Genomic DNA, 22,470 nt, shown 5'->3' with positions numbered 1-22,470 from the left:
CCATTCATGTAAGTAAGGGAAATCTTTGTTTTAATTTTATTGAGTATGTAGACAAATCAAGGGAAGGAGAGCCAGATAAAAGAATGTAGTAAGCTGGGAAATATTGGGTGTTTACTTTGTAGGATGTGGTTTCGAGATTCCTGGTTGGAATGGCCCATACCATAAGAGTTCCGGGTGGGTGCCATGCCACACAGGAAACAATTGTACCCTGCCCCTGGGAGTAAGCCAGAGAGCTAACAAATTCAGTGTGCATTGAAATGCTTCATCAACAGGCCTTCTGCAGGGCCTGCCCTCTCTGCTGGGTCACTGACCTTTATAAGTGCACAGTCATGGCCACCGCCTGACAGACATGAAAAGAAGACAGACAATGGACGAGAAGGAGACATGCACAGAGGGGGAAAATGCACTCATTCAAGGGATTTACTGGTCAGGGATGTCATGTCCTATGTCCAGCTCCAGAATGCAAGTGACGGTATTTAAACCATGCATATCAGGCCAAAGAAATATAAATGATTTTTATTAACATAAAATATCTCTGAGAATCATGATCAGTTTTGTGGTAGCATAAAAAAAGGTAGAAAGTTGTTCATTGCTATAAAATTTTTTTACCAACTTCTAAAAGCTGTAGATCATTAAAATTGATTAGAGTGTCATACAGCGTGATTTCAAAGGCATTCCAGACTCCAAAGACAGCATCATACGGTAGCTTGAAAGTGGGGGAAAAAATGAATTTGGGTCCTGAGTTTGTCACAAAGTAGTATAACCTTTGGTCACTTACTGAAAACCCTCATTCTTTGTCTCTGTATTTAGTGTGTGTTCTTATAGTAAAATGATCCAATTTCCCTAATATTTTAGGGCATCTGTTTGTTACTGTCCTGTTGCATTCTCAGATGACTTATACAACTTCTTGTTCAGGAAATTTAAAAATCATATTAACACAGTGAGTTTCAAAACAAGCTTCTGGAACCCTAAATTTTTCCTCATTCAACAAGAGGCCCTACTGTTATTTTACATATTAGAATTCCACGTAGGCCTATATTTATCTTCATTTTATTTTTTATGTATTTTTTTAATGTTTATTTCTTTTGAGAAAGAGAGCGAGAGTGCTCAAGCAGGAGAGGAGTAGAGACAGAGGGAGAGAAAGAATCCCAAGCAGACTCCGTGCTGTCAGCGAAGAGCCTGATGTGGGGCTCGAACTCATGTACTGGTGAGATCATGTCCTGAGTTGAAATCGAGTCCGACACTTAACCGGGTCACCCCGGTGCCCTTAAAATTTTCCTCATTCAGTAAGATGCCCTAGTGTTATTTTACATATTAGAATTCCAGGTAGGCCTGTATTTATTTTTATTTTATTTTTTAAGGGAATCCACTACTAGGGGAAAAAAAACATTTGAAAACCCATTCTCAGGGATGTTCTTTGTACTTCCAAAGGCCTATAATTCCTGTAGTGAAAAAGGGATGCAAACATTTGTACCTTTTATTGATTAATTTTCAGAGGCTTCTATCGGTGGTAATAAATTACACAGCTGTACTATTCTTGGCCAAAATACTATTCTGATAGAAAAATGATGTACTATCAATGCGTATAGGGAGAGACACGTGTTCTGAGGAGCCTAGTCTGGAACAGGAGCCCTGTGTTAGATTGCCTTTACACCCGTTCCCACTACAGAGACAGTTCTCATAGAGTGGTGTTGTCAGCTGGTTCTCCACATTTCATGGTCTCTAAGTGCATGTAACCACCCTCATCTGGTTACCTTAGCCTAGGGGCATCTCAAAAATGGCATCTTGCCTGGGATTCCACCCCTAAGTGCCTAACAACCCATCTTGATTCTTGGAGAACTTCTCTCAATGATCAGTTATTCAGGGAAAGTGATCTAATTTTAACATTAACTGAACCCAAACATAATCATGTGCATATGTCTGCAGAAAGAACAAGCATATGATGCATTTTAAAGCCAAATACAAGCGATTCTATTATTGATCATCAAGGAGTAATCTTTCTTACTACCCCCTTCTACAAATACAAGGTAACTAAAGAGGTAAAGTGTGTGAACAATCTGCAAGTGGGTTCCTAAATCCAAAGCACATAGCTGATATTCACAGTAGCTTTGACTCAAGAACCTACTCCCATATGAGGTGGTAATTCTTTTTATTTCCAATATGCAAAAATAAAGAAATTTAGTTCTGGAAAGGATGACATCAAAGCTCATTTTAAGTCTCTGCTAAAAAGACTGAGCTCTCTATTACTTGGCAATCAAGAAGAATGAAATCTTGCCATTTGCAACTGTGTGGATGGAACTAGAGGGTATTATGCTAAGTGAAATTAGTCAGAGAAAGACAAATATAATATGTCTTCACTCATATGAGGACTTTAAGATATAAAACAGATGAACATAAGGAAAAGGAAGCAAAAATAATATAAAAATAGGGAGGGAGACAAAACATAAGAGACATTTAAGTATGAAGAGCAAACAAAGGGTTACTGGAGGAGTTATGGGAGGGGGGATGGGCTAAATGCGTAAGGGGAATTAAGGAATCTACTCCTGAAATCACTGTTGCACTATATGCTAACTAACTTGGATGTAAATTAAAAAAAATTTTTTTAATAAAAAAGAAGAGACTGAGCTCTCTGTGACAGAACAGAAGTGTCTGATTAAGGATTATGGTGAAAGCCTTTTCATCTTCTGAAAGAAGAGAGTGATACTTCCTTGTTAGTCTCTTTGTGGTTGGAATAGCCATTCCCAGGGCTTCATGAGAAATACTGGAAGAGCAATCATCGTGTTTAATATATTTACTCCCCAAATACAAAGACCCTATAGGAGCATTTATTCTGTTGCATGAAGACTCTCGTAACATTCATGTAGCAAGAAATATCACAGTCATATACTGGACATTTGACACAATTAGGTTTTTTAGGTACATTTTTAGTTTGTTCTTGATTTCTCTATTCCTTTTTTGATTTCTTTATTCCTGAAGTTTTTCTTGCTGGCACAGAGGGGGAGACACATTTAAATGTAATGGAGAGCACTGTTAGAATTCTGAGGGAAGTGAGTGTGCTAACCCCACCCACGTCATGAAGAGAAGCTTCCTCTGTGAGGTGGGATTTAAGTCATATTAATTTGTCCCAGACCACACCAAAATTAAGCTGTTCACATCCAAAACATTCCATGAATTCAGTTGCGAGGAGGAATTTGTTCAGCCATGTTATGGATTCATATTTCTCTCCTCTCCCAAGAAGGTCTGGGTGTCCTTATAAGGGAGAACGCCTCTGTTTCCCACAGTGTGGAGAGCTAAATAAATACTCTCTCACAGTCAATGCAGAGGTAACTTTTTTTTTAATGGATTAAAAAAAAAAAAAAAGCAGTTCTGAGAGCCCATCACTGTTTCAGCATCCCCATTCAGAGAGGGGGCTTTTGTCTCTCTCTCAGTGGGAGCTGCCATTTTAATGGGGCCTCCAGCGGGGCCTAGTTTGATGATGTGAAGTAGGCCTGGAAGAATTGAGGACTTTTTTTTAATTTAGATTTTGGTTAATTTAACTATACTAGCTTTCAAATGAACTGAAATTTTAAAAGTAAATACATGGTAAGTGTCCCTCAAAAGCTGCTGCCAGATAATTTCAACCATTTCTCCTTTCTGAAGCTCTCTCATGTGAAAACCAATCCCTTGAAGTTCTAACAGGCATTAGGGCACCCCCCTCCCATCTATTTGCAAAAGTGAAAATCAAGAGTGTTCATTCTTAAAAATAGACCTACAGTAAACACACACACTTGGACGCAAGTATGCACTAAGTGCTAGATGAAAGCATCTTCCGAAAATTGCTTTTAGCTGATTGGTGATGCCAAGCCAGAATTGGGATGACTTTGTGGTAATTCTGGGGTTTCCCTGTGGCTTGAGTCAAGAGCACAAAGGTACATGGAGTACTCCCCAGCTCCATAGCCTCAGGAGTGCCAAAGTTACTCCCGTGCCCCACGTGGGGGATTCCAACCTCCCACAACACACTTTCTAGATAAAAGTATTGTTCTCAGTAACAAGTAGAGTCTATAGAGCCAAATAGGCTGTGGGCCGCTTTCTGCAGGCCTTGGCATCAGACCTGCCCTCCCCTGGCTCACCCCAAGGCCTCAAGGCCACACACTGGCTGCTCCTGGCAGCTGTGCACCCAGATGGCAACCACTGGAATGTGTTTTATGTTCCTGAGTCTCTGCCAGGCTGGCCTCCGGGGAAGGCGCTTCCCTGGCCTTGCCGGTTCCAGTGCTAGGCTGTGGCAGCAGGCAGCACTGATGTGAAATCAGTTTACAGACGAGCCTTTCACCCTTAAAGGAACTGTCTGCCTACACAAATTCTGGGCAGGAGGTACACACTGAGCTCCTTTATAGGGCTATAGGACCACAGCTCTCTTTCACCTAGATTTCTCTAGTAACTGACTCACTGCCTGGGCCTGCTATACCATCCCAGTACCAGGAGCGTGTGTGTGTGTGTGCGCGCGTGTGTGTGCGTGCGCACGCGCGTGCAGGTGCACGCACACCTGCACACACATACAGGTATGTGAGCTCATGTTCATACATAAAGGGGCTCACTGTTTGCAGAGATGAATGAATGGATGAATGAATGAATTGTTTAAAAATATAGTTGACACATAATGTTACATCAGCTTCAGGTGTACAACACTGTGATTCAACAACTCTAATCTCTAATTTTTTTAATGCTTATTTATTTTTGAGAGAGAGAGACAGAGCATGAGCAGGGAAGGGGCAGAGAGAGAGGGAGACACAGAATCCAAAGCAGGCTCCAGGCTCTGAGCTGTCAGCACAGAGCCTGACGCGGGGCTCGAACTCACGAATGGTGAGATCATGACCTGAGCTGAAGTCAGACACTCAACCAACTGAACCACCCAGGAGCCCCTCAACAATTCTATATACTATGTTGTGCTCATCACAAATGTTGTCACCATCCATCACCATGCAACACTACTACAATGTCATCAACTATATTCCCCGTGCTGTACCTTTTATTCCTGTGAATGAATGAATTCTTAAAAAGAGGATGGAAGAACTGATACATATCTGAAGAAGCAAATATCTGGGAAAGTGCAGCAGGCCCATATGTGTTTTTATAACATATCTATCCATCATTCCATTATTGAGGAATTTACATAAGATATCTTATGGTCAAGCAACCAGCAAACAAGAAAGCACTCCTTGATTAAGTTGGAAGGGGGAGAGAAAAAAAAGAAAGAAAAATTATCCCTGTGATATCATTTGAAATTCAGCTTTGCATTTTTCTCAGTAATTGTGTTCCCAGTAGCTGGGGGATGAGACTGGGACTGGAAAAACCCATCAGTCTTAGTTCTGCGCCTCTCAGAAGTGACTGTGAAGTCCTGCAGGCAGTCTGTAATTTGTGTTTGTTTCACACATGAAGTTCTAATTCTTCATATGTAATAAAATTTGGTATCATGTCATTCACTGGCAAGTTGGTCCAAAGCTTCTCCTGCCTGCTGGTGTAGCCCTTTGGAATATAAAAGTTTGAGACCTTCCGCCACCAAGAGCTTGGATGATGATAAAAAATCATTTTACCTCTTTTTGCCTTTTCTATGCTACAAAGAGAAAATGACAATGGCAGATCCACGACGCTAGGAAACATCTGAGCCTGAGAGAAAAAGTCAGGCACTGCAGACCCAGTTTTACACATACTTCATTTTTGGAGAAGGCATGTAACAGTGGCCCTCCACTTAAAACATACAATCTTGACAGCAGATATGCTCTAACTTCAAAAACAAAAAATTAAATTATAAATGTATTACCTTCTTGTAAAACAAGAATACAATCCAGAAATGTTTAGAATAAAAAGTGTACATTACCCTCATTCCTTCTCCCCAGAAATTATCACTTACAAGGCTATGAGTATCCTTACAGTAATTCCATACATGCACATAATATGTATGTTTCTATAATGTGTACGTGTGTTACATACACATGTAAAAGGAAATAGATACTTAATGTATCTACATAGAGGAGATCTATTCTCTTTCAAAGGATCTTGTTAAATATATTGTTCTTCTTTTCACTCAAAAATGTATATCAGGGACAAGTTTTCATGCCAATATATACATTTTTATGTGGGTCTATAATATTCCAGAATATCAACGAATTGTGATTTATTTAGTCCTTCTTAAACTTATGGTTATATCAGTTATCCCAGTTTTTTTCAGTAATACAAAAATGCTATGGTAACTGTTCTTGCATATATATCATCAATTTTAAGCATGCCATATTTGGATGCAGCTGCACTGCGCAAATTTGTCGATTGAGCAGGCAGGAGTGAAATATGGGTGTTGCATAAAGTATAAATCTGCAAGCTGCAAAGCAGTGAGTTGCTACTGGCTTATAGAAACAGTAGACTCATTAAAAGTTGCATTTAGGGGGACACCTGGGTAACTCAATCAGTTAAGCCCAGGTCACGACCCGTGCTTCGTAGTTCGAGCCCTGCGTCAGGCTCCGTGCTGATAGCTTGGAGCCCAGAGCCTGCTTCAGATTCTGTATCTCTCTCTCTCTCTGTCTCTCTGTCTCTCTCTCTCTCTCTCTCTCTCTCTCTCTCGGCCCCTCCCCTGCTTGCACTCTGTCTCTCTGTGTCCCAAAAATAAATAAATATTAAAAGTTGCATTTAGGTATAAATGTATTATTTTTCATAGTCAAGAGACTGTTCTCACAATGTCTTCATAAGAGAATATATCTGTAGGCATGCAGAGCTGTCTCCAACTTTACAACTAAAGGAGGTGTGGAATTGGCTCTACCCTATAACTTTGAGATAATGAGAAGGGCAGGAATAGGCATAGGATTCCCTGCAGCTGAAAAGACCACTGTTTGCTACAATACAACCTATAGCTGTATTTGTCTCCATTATTCAATGCCTGAATTTGAAAATTACAATTTATTTTTCCTGCAGTTTGATATCCTCTCTAGTCTACCTTCTTTTATTGTATATTCTTTTTGAAAACCCCTCACGCCTTTATTAACTGGATCTAGAGTCATCCTTTATTCATTCAATTATTGATATACATCAGGATACACTAGAGCTCAACAATCTCCAGTACAGCAGGAAAAAGTAATCACCATTCACCATCTGGGCCAATGAGCCCTTTTTATTAATTCATTTTTTAATATTTTTAAGTCATTTACAAATAATTTATAGAAATAATGGGATAGTAAAATACAGATTGTATTTAAAATTTTAATAAGAATTTAAACATAGCAAATTCAAATTTATATTCCATATTTTCCTATTTTTGAAAGTATACATGCTCCAGATAGGCAGTATCTTAAAAATCCAACTAACTGTCCATCACCTGTCATGCAGGAGCCTGGATCATTTCTATACTATAAATACTGATTTTGGATTTTAAACACCTCTTCAGTAGGCTTTAGCTTCTCATCATTTCTGGTTTGTGTAGTGTTTGGCATTATCAAAATGTAATACAGTTCTGGAACATACATCTAAGATGAAATCGGGCCATCACATTAGTTTCTGCACTGGAAAGAAATGGAAATTAACTGGTTATTGTTTGCACATTCTTGAAACCAAGTGTCATGTATTTCCAGGAATCATCCAGAATCTTACAGTGCTTAGCAGTTTTAGTTTGGGTATGGGTATGAGTACAAAGTTTTAAGTTTCAGTGAGCCTCCTATAAGAAGTATGTGAACGTTAATGCCCACTCTTTTCACAGTGAAGAGTTCTGATACCAACTTCAGCAGCATTTCCAGTATAAATGTTTATAGGGCCTTCAGGAGCCTACAACATGCAGGTAACCGGGTCCTGAGCATGGTCTCTCTCATTCATATGGGAATTTCTCATGGTAATCAGAGTATCTTGCTCCTTGCTGCTACACCAAAAGCTTGTTATTCTCTTTATTTGTTGCTCTTTGCCCACCCTTCTCCTTTTTTTTGTTTGTTTTTTTTTTTTTTCTTTTTCCTTGCAACCCAAGATTCAGATCATTAAGGGATTTGGTGGTTTTGTCATACAAAGGTGATTCAAACTCCCTTCACAACCAGACCAATTGCTTCCATGGAATAACTTCATCCACATCATTTGCAGACTGTAAATCGTCAGGGAATGAACTATAAGCCATTTTCAGATAAAAGTCAAAATCTAAACTGCCAAGATTATTAGCCATAGAGTCTTTGTACTGCCACCTGGCCTAGTGAACAAAACTCTAGGCTGGAGGTACAGATGCTGCTTCTTCCTTCTACTAGGCAGATGACTTTGACCCACTCTCTCAACCTCTCTAAGCATCAGTTTCCTATCAGTAAAACAAGCATAAAATCTACCTCACTGGGTGATGTCAATGATTAAATGAGATTAAAAGAGAAAAAGCTCTATAAACGTGCCTACCACAGTGCCTGGTCCACTGTAGGAGGAGTTATTAGTGTTAACGAAATCTAAATCCTTTGAAAAAATATATCGAAAATAAAAAAACTACATATTGCACAAAATTATTAGCCCTTCCAAACCTCCAAGATTTTAACTTATAGTAAAAGATTATTTGCTTATAAAAATCCCATTTTAAATGAAATATGCTTTTATACAAAGTGGTAAAAGTTTGTTCATAAGTAATTTTGTGAATATTTATATAATTTCATTAGGTTTTTGTAGATCCTAATTTAATAATAGAGGGAAAAGGAAGTACATGCATTTGATTACTGAAGGAGAAGAGAATTTTTCCAATTAAGTTCTTAAGAGCCAATTTTCATTTTCCAGAATATACATTTTTATGGAATGACTCTAGTCCTGAGTCAGACCATAAAGGCATGGTTTACTGAATTTTAGACCCAACTACTTTGGGGAGCTGGTGTGCAATCTTGAATTTCAATCAAGGGAGCATTTGAAATTAGGGCTGCTTATGTGTGATTGTTCTCATCCTGTTGGAATGATCTTTTACTTAGAATTTAAGTTGTTCATTTAATCTTTCCCTTTTAATCCATTTTTCACTATCTTTCTTCCTAATCCCCCTAAAGCTCTGTTCTCTATTTCCCATACTACACAGTCACCAGTATTTGAAATCCCATTATCATTTTTTGGTTTGTTAGATTCAAAGTTCCACAAGTACAGAGATTTTATCAGCTTCTAATACTACTATACATATAGTGAGGACTTAACACAGTACCTGACATAAAGTAGGTGTCCAAAATGAGTTCCTTGAATGAATGAAACACTTTTTTAAGTTTGTTACCATGATTTAATAATGCAAATACCTTCAGTAGTAACATAGTCTGCAAATCCATCACTAGAACCTTAACGGACTCAAAGTATTTAGATGTCCACTGTATGCCACAACTATGCTAGTACCTTAGGCACAATGCACTTAGCAGCTATGATAAGTAATTGCTTTTCTGAGATCAGGTTTTATCTGGGGGAAGGGAAAGGATGTATCTAGGACATAGGGCATCTTGGAAGGGAGAATTCTGTAAGGGAAAACCAATAATAATAATGGCTTTCATTTACTGCGTTCTAACTGTAGAGCAGACATTATCTCATTCAACCTTTATGCCAATACTATGAGATTATTTCCATTTGACAGATAAAAAAATTGAGGCTTATAGGTGTTAAGGAACTTCCCCAAGGTCATGCAGCAAGGCTAAGCTTTGAAACCGTTTTCTTACCCCAGAGCCTTGTTTCTGGTCACAGTGCTTCTGGCCTTTTCTTCCACAGGCAGGTTCTTGGGATAGGGTGAGGTGGGGGTAGAAGCAAAGGGAAATGTGAGCTGGTGGTGCCACCAGACCAGCCTCATCTATATCATAATGTTGTTTAGAGTAGGCTTTGTTCAGGAGGAAAGGTAACTAATACTCATAGAGTTTCATTATCCAATTTTACTCTTTCTTACTAAAAGTTCCTTGGGACAACACAGGATCCTAGACAACATTCCCACTCTTAGAGGCTCATAGCTGAACCCTAGAATGTGTGCAGGAAATACCAGAGATCCCAAGATATAGATCTACTTTAGCAAGTATGCATCAGCCATAATGTGAGAATCTTAGGTTCTCTACGTCTGAAGTTAACTCAACTGCTTACCTCAGCTGTTTCCCAGTCTTCTGAGAAAGAAGTGGCAAATGCTAGAAAGCTACATGTATGACGGAAGTGAGTACAAGGTGTCTCATGCTGTCTACACAGATTATGGGACTTCAAATCAGGCCAGTAAATGCCTGCATATGATAGAAGACCCCAGAGGCAGAGACGTCTGACTTTCCACACAGTGGGATATAGATGTATTAGCCATGTCTAATGAACCAGTAGAGCTGGTCTCAGGAATTCGTTTGTGAGAGGGTTGGTGTCTGAAGAACCAGAGAGAGTGGGCTTTTAGAGGGAGAATGCAGAGAATAATGTGATGTATGTCATTGATTCTAGCTCCTGACATCAGCCCCAATAGACTCATGTTTGAGACCTGAGGAGGCAAAACCTGATGGAAGAATTTTCCTGAGAAGCTCTGTGAGGCTGGAGGCAGGTCCCATAATGCCTGGGACCTGGTGACCAAGTAGGACAGCCAGGTAGGAAGAACTATTCTCTCCATATTGGGGTTAGCCACAGCAGCATTCTCTTTCAGAGAGCTCTGGGTGCTGCATCCTGCCCTGGGCATGTTAAGGATTGGCAGCTTGAAAAGCTCTGAAGGACCTCTATCCCAGACAAAGGCATCAGTGCCCACAGGTGGGCAGTGGCCATGGAATGGTGGCACCATCCAATGCCTTCAGAGGTGGCTGAAACCAACAGAGAAGCTATAGAAATATCACATGAAGATATTGGATGTGAATTCCCTTTAGATACCCCCCCCCCACAGCCTTCTGTGAATAAATTCCAATGTTTGCTGAAGATTCTGTGTTTGAAGGTAGTTAAAAGAACTAGATGCCTTAAATGATTACTTAAAATGTGACCCAAAAAGGCTTGTATTATCCAGAGAATGGAATTTTATACTACTAAAAATAAGTTTTGAGAATCCCAGACCCACTCATGGAAAAATGGCCTGGACCCTTTTACTTCCTTGCTCTTCTTATCGGCTCCTGCCCCCTTCTGTCATCCCAGCCTTTCTTCTTGTCCTGTGCTATCCACATGCTGCTCTTCCCTGATGATGAATATGCTGGGCTTCTCCTAATTTGACCTTTCTCTTTCTTGAACACTGTTGACTTGTTGACTATAGATTACCCCTCCCCAGTGTTGGCCCCTGTCAAGAGCAGCCCCATTCCTCTGCCTAGCTTTGCCTGCCTCTCACAAGTGGAGTCAAACATAGAGAAAAACTCTTTCCACACTAAGGTTTAGTGAAAACAGACAGCAAGTACTTGAGACCCTCCACATAAATGCAAAAAAACAGACATCTGTAGTTTACATGATACATGTTTCTAGGTTAAAGGACAGTATATTATAAACATAAATGACACTTTCAGAGAAGCATATTGTATATATTATAATTCCTAGCATTGTAAAACAAGAATGTTAAAGTCCCCTAAAGAGAGAAGAGACCATCTGTGGTTTTATGGCATGAAGCAGATGGAACAGTATCTGAGAAGGGCTTAAGTTTCTCTTCCTGATATTGTCATCAATTCAGTCATAACTTGAATAGTCTGAGAAGGATGTTTTCAAATTTTAAGGTGACATAGTATTTAGGAAGCACCATGTAAATGATGGAGTACATCAGAATTCACCCCAGTGACTGAGTATCAACTGTGTTCCTGGCATACACCTCATACCACATGTTATCAAATGTAACCCTGTTACATACCCAGGCAATGCAGTTATGAGAACCAAACTTTTTCCCTCCTAGTTTTTCCCTGATGGCATTATTTCCATTATTGTCTGGCACAAGATTATTTCAAAACTTTTCCACAGCATTCCAAGGTCTTCCAGTGGAAAGAATCAAATAAAGGAAGCAAATAATTTCACCCTTCCATCTAAAAGGGCTTTGGCTCTATGATACAAATTATGGCTGTCTTAAAGCACAACAGCTACCAACTCTATTATGGGCCCTCTGAATGAGAGCCTCGAGAGGCCTTGGAATCTGCATTTTAACATACTCCACAGGTATTTTTTTGCGAAATTTGAGAACAAATGCCCCCAGCATATCCTAGTTTGCTACAAAAATATGAGAAAATGCTCCACAAACACTATGTTCTTCATATACTCTTAGAGGTTGAAATGAATAGAATCAGGATGCCTATTTTGTTTGTGAGGGGGTTTTGGGGTTTTATATTTTTGGTTTTTTGTTGTTGTTGCTGTTGTTTTTTAAGGAGTGAAAGATATGCAAATAGTTGAACAGGAAAGCATGTATGATAAAGATCTACAGAAACGAATTATATATGTCCTCCAAAGAGGAATTAATACAGTAGGACTTACACATTTTTACAACCTGGATTAAGCCTAATCTATGGTGTCATACAATTAGAATTTGTGAAAGAAGAATTACTTCACTCCCAGTGAATCAAAGCAAAACAGCTTTCAAAATATCATATGTCTTTTCCCACAGACATAATGCACAAAAAACTATTTAGGCAAATTCACCCAGTGGACACTGTTTATTACAACATACTTTCAGTAAAGCCTCTTTGGACTAGATCAGCTCATAGCAGCTTGACATGGAATGCCCAAACATTGGAACAGCTGCTCTATAAGTAAAATATCTTGTTACATTTTCATTAACTAACCTACTATTCAGAATATCTTGTCAGTGTGTCTCACAAACATATGAAGTCTCATAAGACTATTCAAAATCTACTAAAACCCAAGAACAAGAATGTATATTTCTCCAAAGAAGACCAAAGCAGGAGGCATCACGATCCCAGACTTTAGCCTCTACTACAAAGCTGTAATCATCAAGACAGCATGGTATTGGCACAAAAACAGACACATAGACCAATGGAATAGAATAGAAACCCCAGAACTAGACCCACAAACGTATGGCCAACCCATCTTTGACAAAGCAGGAAAGAACATACAATGGAAAAAAGACAGTCTCTTTAACAAATAGTGCTGGGAGAACTGGACAGCAACATGCAGAAGGTTGAAACTAGACCACTTTCTCACACCATTCACAAAAATAAACTCCAAATGGATAAAGGACCTGAATGTGAGACAGGAAACCATCAAAACCCTAGAGGAGAAAGCAGGAAAAGACCTCTCTGACCTCAGCCGTAGCAATTTCTTACTTGACACATCCCCAAAGGCAAGGGAATTAAAAGCAAAAATGAACTACCGGGACCTCACGAAGATAAAAAGCTTCTGCACAGCAAAGGAAACAACCAACAAAACTAAAAGGCAACCAACGGAATGGGAAAAGATATTTGCAAATGACATATTGGACAAAGGGCTAGTATCCAAAATCTATAAAGAGCTCACCAAACTCCACACCCGAGAAACAAATAACCCAGTGAAGAAATGGGCAGAAAACATGAATAGACACTTCTCTAAAGAAGACATCGGGTTGGCCAACAGGCACATGAAAAGATGCTCAATGTCGCTCCTCATCAGGGAAATACAAATCAAAACCACACTCAGATATCACCTCACGCCAGTCAGAGTGGCCAAAATGAACAAATCAGGAGACTATAGATGCTGGAGAGGATGTGGAGAAACGGGAACCCTCTTGCACTGTTGGTGGGAATGCAAATTGGTGCAGCCACTCTGGAAAACAGTGTGGAGGTTCCTCAAAAAATTAAAAATAGACCTACCCTATGACCCAGCAGTAACACTGCTAGGAATTTACCCGAGGGATACAGGAGTACTGATGCAAAGGGGCACTTGTACCCCAATGTTTATAGCAGCACTCTCAACAATAGCCAAATTATGGCAAGAGCCTAAATGTCCATCAACTGATGAATGGATAAAGAAATTGTGGTTTATATACACAATGGAGTACTACGTGGCAATGAGAAAGAATGAAATATGGTCCTTTGTAGCAATGTGGATGGAACTGAAGAGTGTTATGCTAAGTGAAATAAGCCATACAGAGAAAGACAGATACCATATGTTTTCACTCTTATGTGGATCCTGAGAAACTTAACAGAAACCCATGGGGGAGGGGAAGGAAAAAAAAAAAAAAGAGGTTAGAGTGGGAGAGAGCCAAAGCATAAGAGACTCTTAAAAACTGAGAACAAACTGAGCGTTGATGGGGGGTGGGAAGGAGGGGAGGGTGGGTGATGGGTATTGAGGAGGGCACCTTTTGGGATGAGCACTGGGTGTTGTATGGAAACCAATTTGGCAATAAATTTCATATGTTGGGAAAAAAAAGTCATAGAGGGAAAAAAAAAAAAAAGAATGTATACTTCTCTGAAGATGTTTACATTGAGTCACAAAGCCCATCCCAATATCCTTTGCTCAGGTTTACAGAATGAATTAGCTCACTTATTTATTTATTTATTTACTTATTCATTCATTCATTCATTCATTTCACCTAGGACTACAACTAGTCTCAAAAGCTCTTGAAGCTCCCTGTAATGGTCGAGCCAGTGCCTTGGTCCTAGGGGGCCTACCAGGCCTGAATAACATCTGATTTCTCCTGCACCAAATGATCTCACCATATAATTCCAAATCCAGAAGATTTAGGTTGCTCTTGTAGAAAGCTCCTGGAAAGACTATGACTACCCAGGTGACCCAGTTTACCCCTGAGCTTTCCTGAGAAAAAGACTCTAAATGTACTAACCATTAGCCAAACCAGATCTAGTCCCTTCTTTTCTGCCTTTTGAAGTAATTGTAACCTAATGCAGAAATCCTTAACAAGGGCTTCATGGATGGGCTTCACTGATTGCATAAAATGCTTAAGATTGTGTGTGAAGATTTTCTATGTAAATGTGCGTATGCATTTCCCTAAGGAGATTGTCTACAGAGTCCTACGTTTTTTTAGAAAGGTCTGTGACATTAACGGTTATGACATTCACATCTTAAAGGTTGGTAATAGCCCTGAGTTAGAACCTATTCCTTATGTTTATTGACTTACTTTATAGCAGGAGCCTTCACTTCTTTGTGTCCTGTGTACTACCCATGTACTGAGAAAAGAGCAAGCAGCTTGCATTCTGTATCAGTCAGGAATTGGCTTTGCCTGCTAATAACACAGATCCTGTCACAGTGGCTTAAACAAATTAGGGATTTATTCTTTCTTGTAAAAGAAATCTGGGAAGGGAAACCCACAGTCTTTATGCAGCCACTGAGACGCCATTAGTGACATGGGCTACTTCTACCTTCCTACTCTGATATCATCAGGACCTAGCTTTGTACTTTACAATGACAAGAGAGCTGCCATCTGTCTTTCTTTTTAGGAACTTTCCTAGATGTTCCACCAGATAAATTTACTTTATATCGTATTGGCCAGAACTTAGCAACAAGGGAGAAATGAGAAATAAAAGCTTCATTGGCAATTTGCTTCTCCCACACCTCCCAAAATCAGGTTTTTGTTACTAAGGAGGAAGGGGAAAACATGTTCAGTAGGCAACTAGCAACCTCCTTTATCTTTCCTGAGAACAGATGTTAGTGAAGTGCTTATTTTTTGCTTAGGTTTCCTCAGGAAGAAGTTCTTTGTAGCACCTATTCATTCAAGGACGCAGAAGCATGTCTAGAAAATACACTGTTCTACATGTTTGTGAATCTCTCGCATTCCTTCTGTCTTTCCGCCTTTTGGTGTCTCTCACAAGCATGTGCATGCTCACACCCACATATACACACACGCATACATTCACAGCACCGACTAGGCTTCTGAAGCTGATTAAAGAACCACTGGCAGAACCCAGCATCCGTATTCACCTGTCGCAAGCACACCTCCCTCACACTTCATTCTACCTGCTGCTACACACCACTGAGTGAAGAAGGGGAGACTCCCCTCTTCCTGTTACTCTGTTTCCCTGTCTTGGAGACAAATGAGCAAAGAACCTGTCTCTGCCATTGGAGTATTCCTTTGCTTTTCTCCCCACACCATGGCTGCACCTCAGCCTTTCCTTGAATCTGAGCTTCATGATGAGTTGAGTTCACTTTATTCAAACCCAGTTCAGCCTCTTTTTAGGACGGGATTGGAATCCTGAACTCTGGATCTCTCTCCATATTCTGCCTCACTTACTGTGATTTACATGGTGGACCAGATGGGCTGCTTTCCTGTCTTTTGTGAGAAAACACCCAGAACCCCATTTATCTTTTTTCCCCTTAAAGGATTCTGATTTATTACCCAGAATGAGTTCTCAAGATGACATCAGCCAGTCCATGGGAGCAGGGTGTGCATATCCTCCAGCGGTCGGATGGAATAGGGGTGTTCTAAGGACAAATATTTCTGTGTCCTTGAGCAAATCACTTCTGTTCACTGTCAGTAAAATGGCAGTGATCATATCTGCTCCAAAGGTGGAGAAATGGAACTTTCTCACCTGAAAGGTAGTATTTTCCACCAGTGGTTTCATCTTTGTAGCTCCTTTAGTGTGAAGAGAGCATCCTATTTGAGTGCAGGCCCCAGTGCTGTGGAATTTGCACTGTAGAACTTCACTTCCAGTCCTTGGAAGTAAGAGGGGCTTTGGGTCCTTCTGGGGAAACAGGGGAGAGGTCAACCCCTAATCCACCGGGCAAATGACAGAGAGTGTTCTGACCTCCATGGATGGTCTATTGTGTCTTCTCAGCCAGGAAGCTAATGGCTGCAGGATGAGCTCTGAGCTACCTGAGAGGTGCAGTCAGGGGAGGAAATGGTACCCCCAGGAATGATGTGGTCATCCTTAGGACAAATTGGGAATGTCTTTCATCCAGTATGGTTTCTCTATTTGGTTTTCTGCCTTGAGAACAGCATGTGTAAGGGTCACAAATGCTGTGTGGAAGGGGCTCTTTAAAAACAATTAAACTGGAAGTCTGTAGATGCTTCTGGCTGAGCAGTGTCTCTTCTCTGCCTGCCAGAGAATGCAAGCCCTGTCTGATTTCCTGTGAAGCTAGTCAGGGCAGAACATCTTTTCTCCGGACCCTCTTCCCCGTAGCAGCCACAGCAGTAAATCTTCAGAGAGGCCTCATTAGGCAAGTTCCTTTTTCAACTCCCTCCACCCTCCAAACCTCTCAAAACCACCACTGCCATTCTAGCATGTTATTATTTTTCCTCCTAAGTTTGCATTTTCCTCAATCCTGGCACCTAGGCCTCCCCATACTGCTCTCGCTTTCCTTAACGGACTCTTCTCTGGCTGGAATCTTTCCAAAGGGTGTGTTTGGGCAATCAAAAACTTCCCTTTTTGTTTTATCGCATCACTGAACATACCAGATAAGGCTCAGCTAAGGGAGGGAGAGAGGGAGAGAGGGAAGAATCTGGTTGGTTTGGGCTGGGGGGTTTGGGGAGGGGCAGGTGAAGGGACCACAGGAAGAAAGCAGAGGAAATCTTCACATCAGCTCTTAGGACCACGTAGGGACAGCAGACAGACATGTGAGTATGGCCTCTCCCCAACCCCAGTTGCCTCTCAGCAGCCTGCATACCCACATTCAAACCTGCAGCACATGACCACAACTTGAAAAGAGCATATAGAACAAACCAGACACAAGATACAGTGAGACACAGACACCAGGGCATTAAATAGTTAATTTTTAGCAAACCCAAAATTGCATTTCCATCATGTGCAAGCAGTCAGCTGCTATTGTAGGTCACCGAGATACAACGCATTATTTCTACAGTTTGTGGAAAACATTAGGCAGCTGTAATAAAGTCAATGGTATTTCCTTCCTTACTGAAACATGACTTCAGTAAATCCCTGTTTAAATTTTTTCCCTTTCTAAACATTTCTCTCCATCTGCACGATAAGTCAATAAAAGAAATTAAAAGTTAAAATGCCTAATGAAATTTTATCAGGCATGAAATGGCATTTAAACCAGAGTTGCCACCCAGGCTTAGATGCATGAAAGCTGACCCGAACTTGAGGAGTTTATGAAAAGCAGGGGGAGGGTAATAGCAAGTTTCAGTGGCCTTTATGTATTGCAGCCACTGAAAAAGAAAATCATTCCAAAGAGGCATTCCATAAAACCGAGACTCTCAGAGCAGTTGAGATTTTTACAGGAGGTACCTCATTTCTGTAAACCTCTGCATGCTTTCAGGCCACCATTCTTTTTTCCTTATTCACTTCTCTGTACTGACATGCTTATTCTGAAATCAGTCTTCACGTGTGTATATCTGTCATGATCCCAGGAACAGTGGTGGGAAGAAAGACTGAGAACTTTTTTAGAAGAAGAAACAGATGGGATGGGTAGGGCACTTAATCCTTAATCTTTCTTAGAGAAGAGAACCGGGATGTGTCACATAGGCTCAGAAAGAGTTTTAAATCAATGGGCACAGAGGGGGAAAAAGTCACCCGTCCTTGTGTAAAATTGTGTATTTTAATAATTCCAATCACCCCATACTTAGCTCATAATAGACATCTAATTTCCATAGGAGTCTGGAAAGAAAAGGAGACATCCAATGGATGTGTGGATAGTTCCCAGACTTAACAGTTTAAAACATTAAACTCTTTGAAAGCAAATCCCAGAGTCCTCCTTCATGCAGAACACCCACTGAAGTCAAGGGACATTACATCTAAGAAGGGACAACAGTGTCAGACTCTGAATGGAGAGCATATTTGGAACTTTCCAGAAACGTCCTATAGCTTGTAGCCAGAGAGGGCTGTGTTTCAAAGAGGTTGGCCTTAGTGATCGCCTTAGTGGAAGAAAGCTGTTGTCCAGCCTGCAGAGCAGGGAGAGGCAGTCTGTCCATTTCCAGTGGCTCTGAAAATCAGCATGGAATAGTGGTTTTCTCACACTGTGTTCCATTCAGCTGCACTTGAAAAGCCAGCTGTCGGAGTGCTGAGCCCAAGCAATGTGGACAAGAATCCTTGCCTCTATCAGACACTGGTATTCATGTAGATAAGGAAGTTAAGTTTGTAAACCGCAGGCAACATCACAGCACCACCACGATTATGAATGCATCTTACCAGCACCCACTTCAACAGTATTAAAATTCCCTCAATTCTGACAAGACGATACAATTTTCAAGTATTTGCACAGCTATCAGTGTCTCCCAATCAACAAAGAAAGCTGGGTCTGCAAGTCCAGAAAGAATGTGTTCACTGTTGTTTAAAAAAAAAAAAAATCCTGACTTTCTGTAAGAACAAAATAATTGGCCTTAATTTTCAAATTTTTGCCTTCCCAGTCTAACCCCAGATATCCTGTAGTATTAGACGTTCAGTGACACTGAAACACACAAAACACTGGTAATATTGGGAGGGACAGCTGACCCAAAGAAAAATAATTGTGAATTCTATGCAACAAGTACACACAGCTCCAAGGATGAGAAGCACTTGCGATTTGCAGATATGCACAAGTCTCTCATGTTTAACAGCCGTCCACCAAATCCCAAACAAGGCTATAACCCATCTGCACCAGACCAGATATAACCAGAATGCCTGCGTTGTTGCCTGCTTCTGGAGAGAAATATAAGAGATAGATAGACAGGTCTGACACAGGGAAATTCAAGGGAAATCCTCTTTGGATGGACACATGATATGAACTATGAGGCAACAGTAGTGTCAGAAACAAAATCAAGCCAGACAAATGGTGGGAAAAAAAAGGGTAATGTTTAGATGTGTGTGGTGTGGAGAAGACTGAGGCTCACAAATCTGCCATTTCTGTAACACCTGCCACAGGTAGAAACCCCATTAATAACCTCTGAGCAAAGCCAGGTCTTGTGGACCAGAGCTTGCATAATATTGGGGCCTTCTTTAAGAAAAAAAAAAACATTTAATTTTTTTAATGTTTATTTTTGAGAGAGAATGCATGGGCGGGGGAGGGGCAGAGAGAGAGAGGATCCAAAGCAGGCTCTGTGCTGACAGCAGAGAATCTGATACAGGGCTCGAACTTGTGAACCCCGAGATCATGACCTGAGCTGGTCAGATGCTTAACCAGCTGAGCCACCCAGGTGTCCCTGCTTCTAAATCATGACATTCTACTTTCATTTCTTTACTCAGTAGCATTAGCAGTTAATCCACTCCCATTCAACCTAACAGCAGTAGGAAAATCTTGATGCTGCAACTGCCTTTGATATGAATATTCTAAATAGCATTTTATTTACTAGAAAGTGGCAAATAAGCTTTTTACTTTTTGAGGAAAATTAGACTGATGGTGCCCCTAGTCCCTGGAGAGGGGATTTGAGCTGGGTGGGCACAGATGGAACACTTAACAGCCTTCTACACAAAGCTAGTTGCCTGGAAGTTTGGCCCCCAAAGCTGGTGTGGCCAGTGGTCATAACAAAGAGAATAACCATCTCTTCCACAAGGAATTGGGGCATCATTCCAGGGTGATATAACACATTTCCCACATTGCAGAAAGAATTATAAAGTTGCCAAAGTTGCTATGGTCACTACCTATCAATACATGCAAAGTCTATGTTTTTATTTTTGTTTTTGTTTTTTCATTAACTCAACTAACATTTATTCAGGGATTAGAGGTATGTAGAGATCTACAGATATGTAGAGATACTCTTGAGGAACTTAAAATACATATTATATGTATATATCTATGTGTTTATTCCTCTCACATATTTAACCCACAGACACACACCAGACCTTCCTGCGTGCGCGCGCGCACACACACACACACACACACACACACACACACGGTTATTTCCGGAGATTTAGCTATCTATGACAAAGCCAAGAACCTCTGAGTCACTTGGGGAGGGAAAACATGTCACAAAGTTTAATGAAAAGAAATTATGAACTCATAAGAGAAGCCTCTGGCCCCCACACAGAACCCATGTGCTCCTACTTCTCTCACAGTTCCAGCAAGATCCATTATCTCATTCCTAATACAGCAGTTTGCAAATAAAAGGCCAATACCAACAGGACAGGAGGGAAGCTATTAAATGAACGCAGGAAGTAAAAAGTACAATCGTTTCGTACGGGCGCAAACAACACTACGCCTCCAATAGTGCCTGAGTTACCAGGGGAGATTAAATTTGTTCAGCAGATTCCATTATGAGCACAAGGAAGTGTACAATTCATTTAAGAAAAAATGTTTTGTTTTTAAGCTCGTACTTTGTTACATTTCTTCAATAATATTGCTAAACAAATGAACTGCTATTATGCAAAGACATTTGTCACTCACTGTGAAACTCCTATTTATCAAGTTTTGTCTGTCACTAGTTTGGAGAGAGAAAATTACAGATAGGAAAATAATTATAGAATGGTAAGTGGGATGTTATATACACTTTTTCCACTGTGAAAATACTCTAGCAAAAGAAGTGTCTGTCCAAAAAAATCCCTTTGGTGACAGAGGAGAGGTTCCTGCATTCGAAAAACAAGGCTAGGGCTCTGTCTTCAGCATAAATCCCCTTGATTTGTGACATAATAGTTTGCATGACTAATGTTTTTGATTCCTTATTTCCATGGACTGAATTGGTCAAAGTGATTCTACTTTCCCTGGGATTCCCAAGACTTAAAAGTGAGCTCTTTGCCATTTCAAATGCAACCTGCACAACCTGTTTTCAAAGCCTCCGAAGTGAGGTGCCAGGCTCCCATGCATCAGGAAACCATGGGAGAGCAGGATAACTTGACAGTCTGAAAAGTAGAGCTGTTCAGCAATGCCGCCCACTTGCCTCCCATGGTGCTGGAGACCTGGTATTTATGACCTCCATGACAAATTACACACATCATGGACATGAAGGGATTCATTTAGGGGGTTCATTTGCAAGGGAACATGAAAGCAAGAACTTATAATGAATTCTTAGGATACGTAAGGCTTAATAGCAACTGATATAAATTATTATAAGAAGCAAAGGGATGCTTCCAAAATATGTACAAGTGTTCAGAGTACTTATGTGAGAGAAAGTTCCCCTCTTGGTTTTTCCAAATTTGATAACTCTATAAAGAATGTAGTGAAAGCTGGAGGTTGTCCACCATCTGATTTCAAGATTTAGGATAAAGCTATTATAATTAAAGCAATGTGGTATTTGCATAAGGATAAACAGAAGAGAGTCAGAAATAGATCGACACGTATATAGCTGATTAATTTTTGAGAGAGGCTATTCAATGGGGGAAAATAGTCTTTTCAATAAATGGTTATGAACAATGGTCTTTGCCACCATAAAAATCATGAACAATGGTCTTTGCCACCATAGCAAAAACTAACTCAAAATGGCTCAGAGAATTAGGTATAGGTGCTAATATTATAAAACTTATAGGAAAAAAAGAATAGGTGAAAATCTTTATCATCTTTCTTAGGACATAGAAATCAAGGAATAAGTTGGTAAATTGTACTTCATTAAGTCACTTCATTAAAAATGCCTCCTCTTAGGGGCACCTGGGTGGTTCAGTCGGTTAAGCGTCCAACATCAGCTCAGGTTGTGATCTCATGGTTTGTGGGTTTGGGCCCGGTGTCGGGCTCTGTGCTGACAGCTTGGAGCCTGGAGCCTCCTTCGGATTCTGTGTCTCCCTCTCTCTCTGCCCATTCCCCCACTCACACTCTGTGTCTCTCTGTCTC

General features: G+C 40.4%; 1 long non-coding RNA gene across 1 annotated transcript in view; it reads left to right on the top strand.

Annotated features, from left to right (window-relative positions):
* LOC109263692 (uncharacterized) overlaps positions 1–22,470 on the top strand; it is a 78,739-nt gene that overhangs the window by 9,772 nt on the left and 46,497 nt on the right. The window contains exon 2 of the long non-coding RNA XR_002078336.2: positions 10,393–10,532. This is a non-coding gene — a long non-coding RNA (uncharacterized LOC109263692). The remainder of the gene's footprint in view (positions 1–10,392; positions 10,533–22,470) is intronic.

The sequence above is a fragment of the Panthera pardus genome, unplaced genomic scaffold (genome assembly GCF_024362965.1).
Source record: "Panthera pardus isolate Hobbes unplaced genomic scaffold, ASM2436296v1 HiC_scaffold_8, whole genome shotgun sequence".
Lineage (NCBI taxonomy): Eukaryota > Metazoa > Chordata > Mammalia > Carnivora > Felidae > Panthera > Panthera pardus.
The sequence above is the reverse complement of the archived record's forward strand: the minus strand, read 5'-3'. Positions and strand labels throughout refer to the sequence as shown.